Below are 12,937 nucleotides of genomic sequence, written 5' to 3'. Positions count from 1 at the left end.
CATGTCCCTTTGTATATTATTACAAATGCCAGGATCTCGAATTTCAATTTTTGAATCCACTTTATGTTGAATTCGAATATATCGTTAGGTGACCTTGCGGTTTATAATGGATGTAGTCCTACATTTATGAACATTTTACTCCACCCTATGAACATATATATTGTCGTCTACCATATGGACTAAATTTGAATCAATTTTCCTTATTTGAGTACGATTGTTGTCAAGTTATACAATAATTTAAATATTATCTTGATAACAAAAAAACATGCATATAGAAGTAATCATATTTCACTATGAACTACATGTACCATACGATCTCCAATTCAAATATGTGTATCCATTTTATGTAGAATTCAAATCAGAGTACATTGGTTAGCTAGCGAGATGTTCGGGATAATCTAAACCCTGTTTTCATATGTACATTTTTTGGCTGAATTAGGACAATTTTTGGTATAAGCTTCTTGCAAAACCGGAGAGTCTCTCAACAAGCCTCGTGGTTCTGAGAGGGAACATGTCACCTTTGTGTGCGAAACGATATACCCTGCATCCCCCTGATTTTCCTTACAAAGGCAACATGGAACTATATGAGTGCCCTGTTAAATTTTGGAATTATTCCGGGTTCGTTTGGCCTTTTTATACATTAATTGAGTTTTTGGACATTTAATGTGCATAATCCAAATTTGAACTGCAAGCACATGCTCGGGTGCACCAAAGTTGGTTGAAAAATCACATGTGTGTCCTTGGGTGGATTTATAGGTCCCATGCAAGAAATGGGAATGAAATTCAAACATCTTGGCGTCGTGCCTTGGCCGAGAACATTGAGAAACTTGGTTTTAAAATTCTTGTAAATCCAAAAAATGCCTGAAAATCATGAAACTTGGCATGGTGTCATGTCATGGTACAACCATGCCGTGGTAAAAAAAATTGGCCGAATTGGAACAAATGTTGGTATAAGCTTCTTGCAAACCGGAGCTTCTCTCAAGAAGGCTCATGGTTCTGAGAGGGAATGTGTCACCTTTGAGTGCGAAACAATATACGCTGCCCCCTTGAGTTTCTTTAAAGAGGCAACATAGAACTAAATCAGTGCCCTGTTAAATTTTGGAATTATTCCGGGTTTGTTTGGCCTTTTTATGCATTAGTTGAGTTTCTAGTCATTTAATGTGCATAATGCAAATTTGAACTACAAGCACATGCTCCCGTGCACCAAAGTTGGTTGAAAAATCACATGTGTGTCCTCAGGTGAATTTCTAGGTCCCATGCAAGAAATGGAAATGAAATTCAAACATCTGTGCATCGTGGCTCGGCCGAGAACATTGAGAAACTTGGTTTTAAAATTCTTGTAAATCCAAAACACGCCCGAAAATCATGAAACTTGGCACGGTGTCATGTCATGGTACTACCATGATGTGGTAAAAAAATTGGCCGAATAGGAACAAGTTTTGGTATAAGCTTCTTGCAAACCGGAGCTTCTCTCAAGAAGGCTCATGGTTCTGAGAGGGAATGTGTCACCTTTGAGTGCAAAACAATATACGCTGCCCCCTTGAGTTTCTTTAAAGAGGCAACATAGAACTAAATCAGTGCCCTGTTAAATTTTGGAATTATTCCAGGTTCGTTTGGCCTTTTTATGCATTAGTTGAGTTTCTAGTCATTTAATGTGCATAATGCAAATTTGAACTACAAGCAAATGCTCCCGTGCACCAAAGTTCGTTGAAAAATCACATGTGTGTCCTCAGGTGAATTTCTAGGTCCCATGCAAGAAATGGAAATGAAATTCAAACATCTGTGCATCGTGGCTCGGCCGAGAACATTGAGAAACTTGGTTTTAAAATTCTTGTAATTTCAAAACACGCCTGAAAATCATGAAACTTGGCACGGTGTCATGTCATGGTACTACCATGCTATGGTAAAAAAAATTGGCCGAATAGGAACAAGTTTTGGTATAAGCTTCTTGTAAACCGGAGCTTCTCTCAAGAAGGCTTGTGGTTCTGAGAGGGAATGTGTCACCTTTGAGTGTGAAACAATATACGCTGCCCCTCCCCCCCATGAGTTTCTTTATAGAAGCAACATAGAACTACATGAGTGCCCTATTAAATTTTGGAATTATTCCAGGTTTGTTTGGCCTTTTTATACATTAATTGAGTTTCTGGTCATTTAATGTGCATAATTCAAATTTAAACTACAAGCACATGCTCTTGTGCACCAAAGTCGGTTGAAAAATCACATGTGTGTCCTCGGGTGAATTTCTAGGTCCCATGCAAGAAATGGGAATGAAATTCAAATATCTGGGCATCATGGCTCAGCCGAGAACATTGAGAAATTTGGTTTTAAAATTCTTGTAAATCCAAAACACGCCTGAAAATCATGAAACTTGGCATGGGATCATGTCATGGTACTACCATGCTGTGGTAAAAAAATTGGCAGAATAGGAACAAGTTTTGGTATAAGTTTCTTGCGAATCGGATCTTCTCTCAAGAAGGATCGTGGCTCTGAGAGGGAATGTGTCACCTTCGTGTGCATAATTCAAAATTGAAATACAAGCACATGCTCCAGTGCACCAAAGCTGGTTGAAAAATCACATGTCTGTCCTCAGGTAAATTTCTAGGTCCCATGCAAGAAATGGGAATGAAATTCAAACATCTGTGCGTCGTGGCTTGGCTGGAAACTTTGAGAAACTTGGTTTTTTAATTCCTGTAAATCCAAAACATGCATGAAAATCATGAAACTCTGCTTGGTGTCATGACATGGCACCAACATGTTGTGGTAATGTTGCTGTCCGATTTACGAAGGTGCACACATTAACAATCAACAAAGTCATTTTGGAACAAGTGATGTCACGTTACAATGGGAAACACAAGTATTATGAAACCGTGGGCATTCTATTTACCATTTACGTGCCGCCATGCGTCCCCATTTTTTATTAGCTAGGAGGCATCGTGCAGGGTAGCTATTTGAGTACCGAAGGCGTGCGATTAGACCCCTGTGCATGCTTATCGGGAGGAGAGCCCTTTGACCTCCATATGCCGTCCACCTCACTCACAAGGTCTCCATTAATGGCGCCCGAGCCTCTGTTTAATGGCGTGGCTATGTCTCACTCAATTGAGATTTAAGAGAGAGAAAAGAAAATCCGAAACGAAAATTTTGCATGGATCTTCATGTAAGATCCGACGGACCTATATAGGATCTACTGCGACTTATAGCAAGACTGATGAATATATATAAGGACGATGAGAGTGGATAATAATTGTCTTACATAATTAGGAAGATAATTAAAAAAGCCACATGCGGCTATGCCCGAAATACACAAGGGCAAAAGAAGAAGGAAGACACATACAACGATCCGGCTCGCTGATCTCTACTTTCTTTATGCGCTGCAGGTCGCCGAGACTAGTTCTCGCGGCGAGCGGCGATGATCTCTTTCATCAGTTTCATGTCCTTAATACGCTTCTTGGCAGCATCCCATGCTTCCCCCACCAGCATTTCGCGCTCGATGCGGAGCATAGCATTCTCGTCCATAAGTTTCTTGATGATGACACCTGTCTTCTGCAAGAAGGCAGCAGTCTCCTCCGCCTGCTTTGCCTTTCCGGCGATCTTCGCCCTCAGTAGGTCACGCCTAGCCTGGAGCTTCACATTGCCCTCGCCCAGTGGTCGGATGACGCCGGTAGCCTCGTCCTACAACCTTGCCCAGCCACAGATCTGGTCCATTTGGCTATGGACGATTGCATGCATGCACCTGTAACAGTCCTCGCCTGCCCACGAGAAATTTTCCCAGGCCGCCACGGCGCGGCGGGACCTCCGTGCTGCTTCGGCGGCATGGAAGGACATCTCAGCTGCTTCCACGGTGCGGCCGGACCAGTCTGCTACATCGACGGCGACACTGGAGCTCCGTGCTGCTTCGGCGGCGCGGTGGGACCTCTGTGCTGCTACTACTGCGCGGCTGGACATGTCGGCTGCTTTCACGGCAAGGCGGGACATCTCTCGTGCTTCCTCTTCCATGCTCGCCTCTCCTTGGTGGAAATCTCTCATCCCAGAACTCACGCTGGTCGTGGCAGACGCAAAGGAACGATGCTGAATGACTTGATTTTTTTTTCTAGATGAGGAGTTGAGGAGGAATGTGCAGTCACCTTGGCATAGTAGTGTTTATAACCGAGTACTACTAATACGCTCCTAAATGGGAAACTGTTTAGGTTGTGATCAGTGTGAGCAGGTTTGCAATTAAATATAGCATGGTAGTAATTTGGAATGTGACGAGATGCAAGCTCAAAATTTATTGACAGTTCTAGTTTCAAAGTGCGGCACTATTCCCGGATGGCGTACCGTGCGCATGTGTTCTCGGCCATGGTGTAGCATATGCCATGGTACTAGTTCTTCTTATACTGCCATGTACGTGCAATAACTAGCACCTCGGATACATATCTTACGGTTATTGGGGTGTTCGACAACAATAGCCTCGTGGCGAGCTATAGACTAGTCTTTTTTTCACGCGCATTAGATCGACACATATCATCTCTCTCCCTCTTTTCCACGCACACACCTATCTCTCGGGACTTCTTGCATGCACCATCTCTAGCTCCCTTGGTCGATGCCACTCACATACACTTGTACTCTGAGTTTAGTACGTTATATAGGAAGAGAAGAGGTGCACACACGCACTCATCCTCTCTCACACACGCGTATGTAGCTACGAATTGTAGTGTTCTCAACCATCCGATTGGCTCTATCATAGGTTTCACATTGCTCCTTGGCCTTGAGATTGAGAAGTTTTAAACGCGGAGGCTAAGATGGAGGCGCGAGGTTTTGGTTAATGTGCGGGCCGCACACGGCACCAACACGACACGAGCTTCGTCTGCCTGGTGCGCCTGTAGTCGGGTGAGTTGTCAAAGTATAGACACAACCAGGCCCTCCATGGTATCCGCGCCTCGACTTAGACTAGTCACAGTGTGGAGTAACTTAGAGTAGTAACATGCACATGTTACTAGTCTATGTTACTACCTCCACAGTGGGTAGTAAAATATGTGTTGTGTCATGCATCACTCCATTTATTAGGTCGTAGACTCATCTATTTTTGATATGTGTGATGTTACATGTGACGCCCCGAGACCGATGCGCCAGGTGTCTTATAGTTATTCAACGCCGTTGCCATGTCATTTGTTTGCGTGTTGCATCTTGTCATGTCATCACGTGCATTGCATCATCATGTTTTCAAAACTTGCATTCGTCCGGGTCTCCCAGTTCTCTTCGTTGTCCGTTCTGAGCCCAGACACACTTGCACGCGCCCGTGGCATGTCCGATATTTTATTTTATAAGTGGCCGGAAAATGTTCTCGGAATGGGATGAAAGTTTGCGTGCGGTGTTGTTTTGTTGTTAGTAGGCCGCTTGTCAAGTTTCATCGCATTTGGAGTTCGTTTGATGCCCCAACGGATAACTATAGCGACAATATAGTCGGTCAAATCATCGGACGTTTTTGGTCTCCGGAAATCATGCCGGGATGCATCTCTCCCCTCTTCTCTCAGACCAACCCGCTCTCCACAATTCACCTAGGCCCATGCCTACCCCTCTTTGCACAGTGCATTGGACCTCCTCCCGCGCGCGTCCGGAAGCTGTCCCGGACCCGACCCGGACAGTTGTTACCGTTGTGTCCGGATCATCCCCAAACATCGACAAAACATCACCGTTTTCTCATTTGGACTTCCTAGTCTATTTTTCTCGACCGCTCGATTTTATTTGGTGGGACGGATTATCCCCAAAACTCCCCCTCTTTCCTTATATATATATATATATATATATATACTCCCTAGCCTAAATCTAGAGCAAACCCTAGAAATTAGAGATCCTGTCCCATCCATCCCCTCACTCGCCGCCGCCGCTCATTCCAAATCCTCCTCGGTTTCCTCAGCCACCCAACCAGCCTCCACCTTCCCGATCCACTCCACCCGAGCCAACCCGTAGCACCACCTACCTTGCTCGATCTATGCGCTTGCCCAACCGGTGCTGCAGCTCTCCACCTGCTCGATACAAGGAGGGGAGCTCCCGATCTCCTCGTGCCCGAGGCCCCAGCCAGCTGCGCCCCGCCTTCTCTACCACCTCGTGTCGCCACCCCTGCGTCGGCCCTGCATGGACATTGTCTCTCTGCATCTCGTCTTCAACCAGCCCGACCACCGGATCCATGCCGCTTTGCCGACTCATCTCCGGCCCCTGCTTGCTGGACCACCCCCGCCTCCAGCGCTGGTGATCGCCAGACCACCAGGACCGGCCTTCTCCCTGTCCTTCTTCCTCCTTCCCGTGCTCCCCCTCCTCTCTCATTTCCTCTCTCTCTCTGTCCAGGAACCCAGGCAGCAGCCATGGCGCCACCCAGCAGGAGCTCCGCCTCGCCCGCGACCTCTGCCTGCCCTCCGACTCGATCCGGTGGGTCTCGAGGACCTCGCTGCACGGATCCGCTTCCTCCAGCCACCTCCAGCGCCACCGGAGCCTCTGCAGCAGCCGCGCAGAACCGTGTCGACCTCCCCTGCTTCCTCTTGCCTGTGCGTGCGTGCGTTGACCGCTGCCCCGAGCGGCCGCACGATCCTCCCTCTCACTCGCATCGCGTGGGCCTCGCCAAGGTCCAACAAGGCGCTGCAGCCCAGCCTCATCCACCAACCGGGCCAAGCCCAATGTGAGCAGCGCTCCAGATTTGGCCCATCTCTATATTTTTTCTGCCGGAACGTTTTTCCTATTATCCTGTGAACGCCAATTTACAGAAAGGTCCCTAAACTTCATGCATTTAATAACTTCTCAACCGTGCATCGGATCTAAATAAATTTTATATGAAAGTTTCTTAGAATTTTGTCTAGTTTAATAATATGCAACTTTCATCTATGTTTAAAATGTTCAAAATGTTGTTTGATTAAATTTGCTCCTATGCCATGTTAAAATGATTTATTTCATAACTATTTAACCGTAACTCGGTTTGTAACAAACCTTATATGTAAATGGGGTAGAAAAATGCCTAGTTTAACATGGTTGACTCACTTTGCCTGTTTAATAACTATAAAATATGGTTTAGGGCAGAGCAGTACCAAACCTAATATATGCATATGAGGATTGTCCGGAATTGTTGTTCGTTGTTTCCAGCCTCATTTAAACTTGATTAGATAGGTAGTTTTACTTGGCTTCACCGTATTACCATGTTTAACAACATTTAATATTGTTGGGTACATAAACGAGATCGAACTAAATAATTTGAATGTGGTGTTTCGTCAATATGCAACTCGTTGCATATTGAGCTCCACCTAACTTGTAGTGTTGTTTGTGCATTTTGCCATGCCATGCCGCATTAGACCGGACATGCATCATACTTGGTTGTGCATCATACCATGCTGATGTGATGGTTGTTTACTATGTTGTTTGCTTCTTTACGGTGTTGCTTCTTTGGGTTAGTTCCGATAACGCCGTGTTTGTGAGGATCCATTCGACAATGTCCGTTTGTTCTTCTTCATGGACTCGTTCTTCTTCCTTGCGAGATCTCAGGAAAGATGATCATACCATCGAAATCACTTCTATCTTTGCTTGCTAGTTGCTCGCTCTTTTGCTATGCCTATGCTGCGATACCTACCACTTGCTATCTCATGCCTCCCATGTTGTTAAGCCAAGCCTCTAACCCACCTTGTCCTAGAAAACCATTGTTTGACTATGTTACCGCTTTACTCAGCCCCTCTTATAGCGTTGCTAGTTGCAGGTGAAGATTGAAGTTTGTTCCATGTTGGAACATGGATATTTTGTTGGGATATCACAATATCTCTTATTTAATTAATGCATCTATATACTTGGTAAAGGGTGGAAGGCTCGGCCTTATGCCTGGTGTTTTGTTCCACTCTTGCCGCCCTAGTTTCCGTCATACCGGTGTTATGTTCCTTGATTTTGCGTTCCTTACGCGGTTGGGTTATAATGGGAAACCCTTGACAGTTCGCCTTGAATAAAACTCCTCCAGCAAGGCCCAACCTTGGTTTTACCATTCGCCACCTAGCCTCTTTTTCCCTTGGGTAGGCCAACCCAAGGGTCATCTTTATTTTAACCCCCTCGGGCCAGTGCTCCTCTGAGTGTTGGTCCGAAATGGGAAGCCTGCGGGGCCACATCGGGGCAACTCGAGGGCTAGTTTTACTCGTAGCTTGATCTATCCAGTGTGCCCTGAGAACGAGATATGTGCAGCTCCTACCGGGATTTGTCGGCACATCCGGGTGGCTTTGCTGGTCTTGTTTTACCATTATCAAAATGTCTTGTAACCGGGATTCCGAGCCTGACTGGGTCGTCAAGGGAGAAGGAATATCCTTCGTTGACCGTGAGAGCTTGTGATGGGCTAAGTTGGGACACCCCTGCAGGGTTTTGAACTTTTGAACGCCGTGCCCGCGGTTATGGGCAGATGGGAATTTGTTAATGTCCAGTTGTAGAAAACCTGAAACTTATCTTAATTAAAATGCATCAACCGCGTGTGTAACCGTGATGGTCTCTTTCTGGCGGAGTTCGGGAAGTGAACACGGTGTTGGAGTTATGCTTGATCGTAGGTTGTTCTAGGATCACTTCTAGTTCACGACCGTGCTTTGCCTTCTCTACTCACTCTCATTTGCGTATGTTAGCCATCATATATGCTAGTGCTTGCTGCAGCTCCACCTCACATACCTTTTCCCTACCTATAAGCTTAAATAGTCTTGATCGCGAGTGTGTGAGATTGCTGAGTCCCCGTGACTCACAGATTACTTCCAAACCCAGTTTGCAGGTGCCGATGATACTGAGCAGGTGATGCAACCGAGCTCAAGGAGGAGCTCGATGAAGATCGTGTTCGTTATGATGTTCCGTGTTTTAGTTGATCAGTAGAGGAGCCCAGTTGGGATGATCGGGGATCTGTGTAGCATTTGGGGTAGTCTTCTTTTATTTTGGTTCCGTAGTCGGACCTTGTTTGTATCTGGATGATGTAATGCTTAATTCATGTAGTGTGTGAAGTCGTGATTGTAAGCCAACTATGTATCTCTTTCCCTTATGTATTACATGGGTTGTGTGAAGATTACCTCACTTGCGACATTGCTTACAATGTGGTTATGCCTCTAAGTCTTGCTTCGACATGTGGGAGATATAGATGCATCATGGGCGTTACAAGTTGGTAATCAGAGCCTTCCCCGACCATAGGAGCCCCCTGCTTGATCGAATCGCTGGCGTTGTTGAGTCTAGAAAAATGTTTTGAGTCATTTAGGATTATATATATCGGAGAGTAGGATTCTTTTTACTCCTCAGTCCCTTCGTTGCTCTGGTGAGGCATCCTGACGTAGAGTTTTGACTCTTCTCTTCTCAAATTTCACTAAAAAAATTTAGGATCATGCGGGTATCTTGGAATTGTTCCGATGGTTTTGTGACGAGGACATTGTTCTTGGTGCCTCCTGAAATTTAGGGGTTGTGGCAGTGTCCCGGGGAGTTGAGCTCCGAGGTGTTGTCGTCACAATTTTATCGTTGCAGTTCTGCAATACCTGAGTTCGCCTACATCGAAAATCTATTTTATGTAGTTGTTGGTGAGATAACCTCGACGCCACCCAGTACTGGGGTGGGAGTTCGGGAGTATTGCCATAACTCGTATAACGGATGCTTTTCGAAGGTTGAGGTAAATGATTTCCGAAGGTTTCTTGGTTATGTGTTGAAGGTTGGATACAGCTGGATGTAGGATTTGCTAGTTTTGGGTGAGATATTATGCTTCCCCTGTATCCCCAACACCTGATTGCATAACCAGAAAACTTCGGGAGTTTATAAGTGGCAATTCAAGTAGCTCTTAGGATATCTTTCCGACAGATGTATGATATGAAATTGGGGTTCGACGTCTAGTGGTCCGCCTATCCACGGTTGGTTTTACAGTGGTCTCGTTGTGTCTTAAAGAGTCCTTGGCTATGCTGACTCGGGGACGCTTCGTATGTCATGTGCACTGCCTTGCACATGATGGTGCTGTACGATCGAGCCCGTGTAGGCCCCACCACGAAAACTTCGGACGAAATCTCTATCATATGTTTGTTCCGTCTTATTCTGCAAGCCAATCCTTTGTTTTGTTTTGAATTGTGGTATTCGAGTGGCTTCAGAGTCAAACGTTGATTCCATACCTTTTCTAAGCGGTGTTCTCATATTTCTATGTGAATACTAATCCTTCATGACAATCGAGATCGTCATGCCAATCCTCTTCAACCGGTGTGTTTCTCTTCAAGTGTATCCGATCATTTCAACATCCGCAAGATCAATCATCAGTTCTTCTCAATGATGTTTGTTTCATCCATCTCCAAGTTGCCTTTGTTTTCCCGCCCACCCACCCTTTTACTTCAAGAACTCGGACTTCTTAATCAAGTATCCTTTTACTGATGGGAACTCTCTCCATTCTTTTCCGTCAATGTTCTTATCCGGTGATTCTCAGGAAGATTTTAACGGAGCTTCAAGTGTTGTATTCTTCGATCTTTTCTTCTCCGGTGGATTCAAGCCTTCTGTGTTGATCACATGTCTTTTCCTTGTTTGAAATGTCTTATCTTGCCAGTGCACCTCTTAATCATCCATTTCTCGCTATTCAATTGTTACGCAGTGCTCAAGATGTCTCAAAAGGCTCGTCTTTTCATCCAAACATCCGTTCAACCTACTTCGGGGTTGTTACCTCATTCAAGATATTTAATTAAACCGGTGCATTCTCTCTTTCAAATCGTTCAACGGTGTTTCTTTTGAGTGGGCCCTAACCCACAGGTCTTTTTCCAGGATCTGACCTGACTCTTCTAATTTTCCCGGAGCTATCCTGGAATTCTTTCAAAGTTGACGTAAGAATGAATTATCATCAGTCATATGTATTTCCCTAAGATCGGTCAAATTCTTTTGATCGTTGGCTCAACCTCTTCACTTTTGGTTCTCCCGGAGTGTCTAAACAATTCATGGTGGTTCTCTCATTGTCTTTCTCAACATTTGAAGACCGAAGAAGAATTTTTCCTCCATATCTTGCTCCATTCTCTTCAAGACTCGTGGTTCTGGATTCATGCCATCCTCTCATAATTGTTTTCAATTGCGAGAATCCTTTTCACCCATTAGGAGCAATTCAGGAGTCTTTTCAGTTTGATTCTCCGGAGCCCATCATCTCAGAATTATTCATTCCAGCTTTCAGCTCTCATTCTTCAAATCTTACCAGTGCACCATTCAAGTCTTTTCTAATCAGTTCGGGATCTCTTCATTCACTTGCATCTAAATTATCTCAAGTATCTTCATTCGTTCTCTAATTCTTACCGTTGACTCATCCCTTTACTTCGTTCATTTTCAATTCTTACGGTGGTTCATTCAAGATTCTTATTCCTTCGTTTATTATATCAATGCATTCGTGTTTTCCAAATTCTACCGGTGGATCGTTGAAGACCTTCTCAAGTTTATGCTATATCCCTCTTAATCCTTTTCAACGAGAATAAGTAGTATGCCAAATCCGTTTGCTCGTCATGAATCTAATTGGTGAAGGATACACATAACGTAATTCTTATTATTGTTTCATCCAAGTGATTTAATTTCCTGCTTTCCGGAGTGGTTCATCATATCACATTCTCGGTTTGAGATGCTTTGTCTTTTCTTCCAGAGTTCCAAGTTTTTCCACTTTATATCATCGCAAAGCTTCATCTAAATCATCGCAAGGCTTCACCTTGTGTTTTCAACTTCTCTTTCCTTTTTGTTTGATCATCTTTTTGTTACCGGAGTTCTTCATGAAGGTTCTACATGATGGTTCACCAATGATTTAATTCCTTCTCGAAGTGCTCATCAAGATTCTTTTCAGAGGAGTTCAAGAATTATTCATGTTGCATCCCAAAGTCCAATTCGTTCTATCTTATCTTTTGAGGTGGTGCTATGTCATTTTTGATAATTTTCCTTCGTGTTTCATGATTCACAAGTTCTCAAGAATGAGATATTTTAAATCCATCAATCTCGTCATTGGAGTTATCTTGGTCTATATTTCACCTAAAGCTTTCCCTAAGAATTGTTGCTATATATGGTGCTTATAAATGATCCAAGTTCTTCATTTATCCTCCCGATGAAATAAGTTTCTCGTCTCCTTGTTCATATCAATCCAATTCTTTTTCCCGTGAGTGGCAGGTTGTCACCTCATAATTTGAGATGTATTCCATAAGACCATATCAAGCTTATTCTTTTCGTTGTTGGTTTTTTTCCAACAACTCCGTTTTAACCTTCTTCGAAGGGTGCTTCCCAAGCTCAATTGTGGCATAAGTTGCCATTTTCTTCTCCATTTTGTTATTCCAATGATATACCTTCTATTCTTCCTTCCGGAGGCATTGTGTTGTTACTCTCTTCATACCATCAACTCATTTTTTGGCCAAGATCATATTCTTTTCTAGCTTATCCGTTTAACCGGAGTGTTGTGCAAGTCTTGCATCTCTTTTCAACCGGAGTGCTCCCCGAATTGGTTCTTTCTTATTCCTCTTTCTTAACGGAGTGCTTTCAACTTTGTTCATCTTCGTTGTTTTGTTTCTTTCAAGTTGTTAAACCTCTCAAGGTTCTTTCGTTTCACTCGTTTGTCAAAGAAGCAACTTAGTTTAACCTCTTTCTCTTCCGTTTTCCCGCCGGTGCCATCCTAGATCTCGGGATGAGATCCTCTCATAGTGGTGGAGTGTTGTGACGCCCCGAGACCGATGCGCCAGGTGTCTTCCAGTTATTTGCCACCGTTGCCATGTCATTTGTTTGCGTGTTGCATCTTGTTATGTCATCATGTGCATTGCATCATCATGTTTTCAAAACTTGCATTCGTCTGGGTCTCCCAGTTCTCTTCGTTGTCTGTTTTGAGCCCAGACACACTTGCACGCGCCTGTGGCATGTCCGATATTTTATTTTATAAGTGGCCGGAAAATGTTCTCAGAATGGGATGAAAGTTGGCGTGCGGTGTTGTTTTGCTGTTAGTAGGCCGCCTGTC

This window comes from Triticum urartu, chromosome 4A (genome assembly GCF_056163025.1).
Source record: "Triticum urartu cultivar PI428250 chromosome 4A, HENAU_Tu73, whole genome shotgun sequence".
NCBI classification, from domain to species: Eukaryota; Viridiplantae; Streptophyta; class Magnoliopsida; order Poales; family Poaceae; genus Triticum; species Triticum urartu.
Note: the sequence above shows the minus strand (reverse complement) of the source record.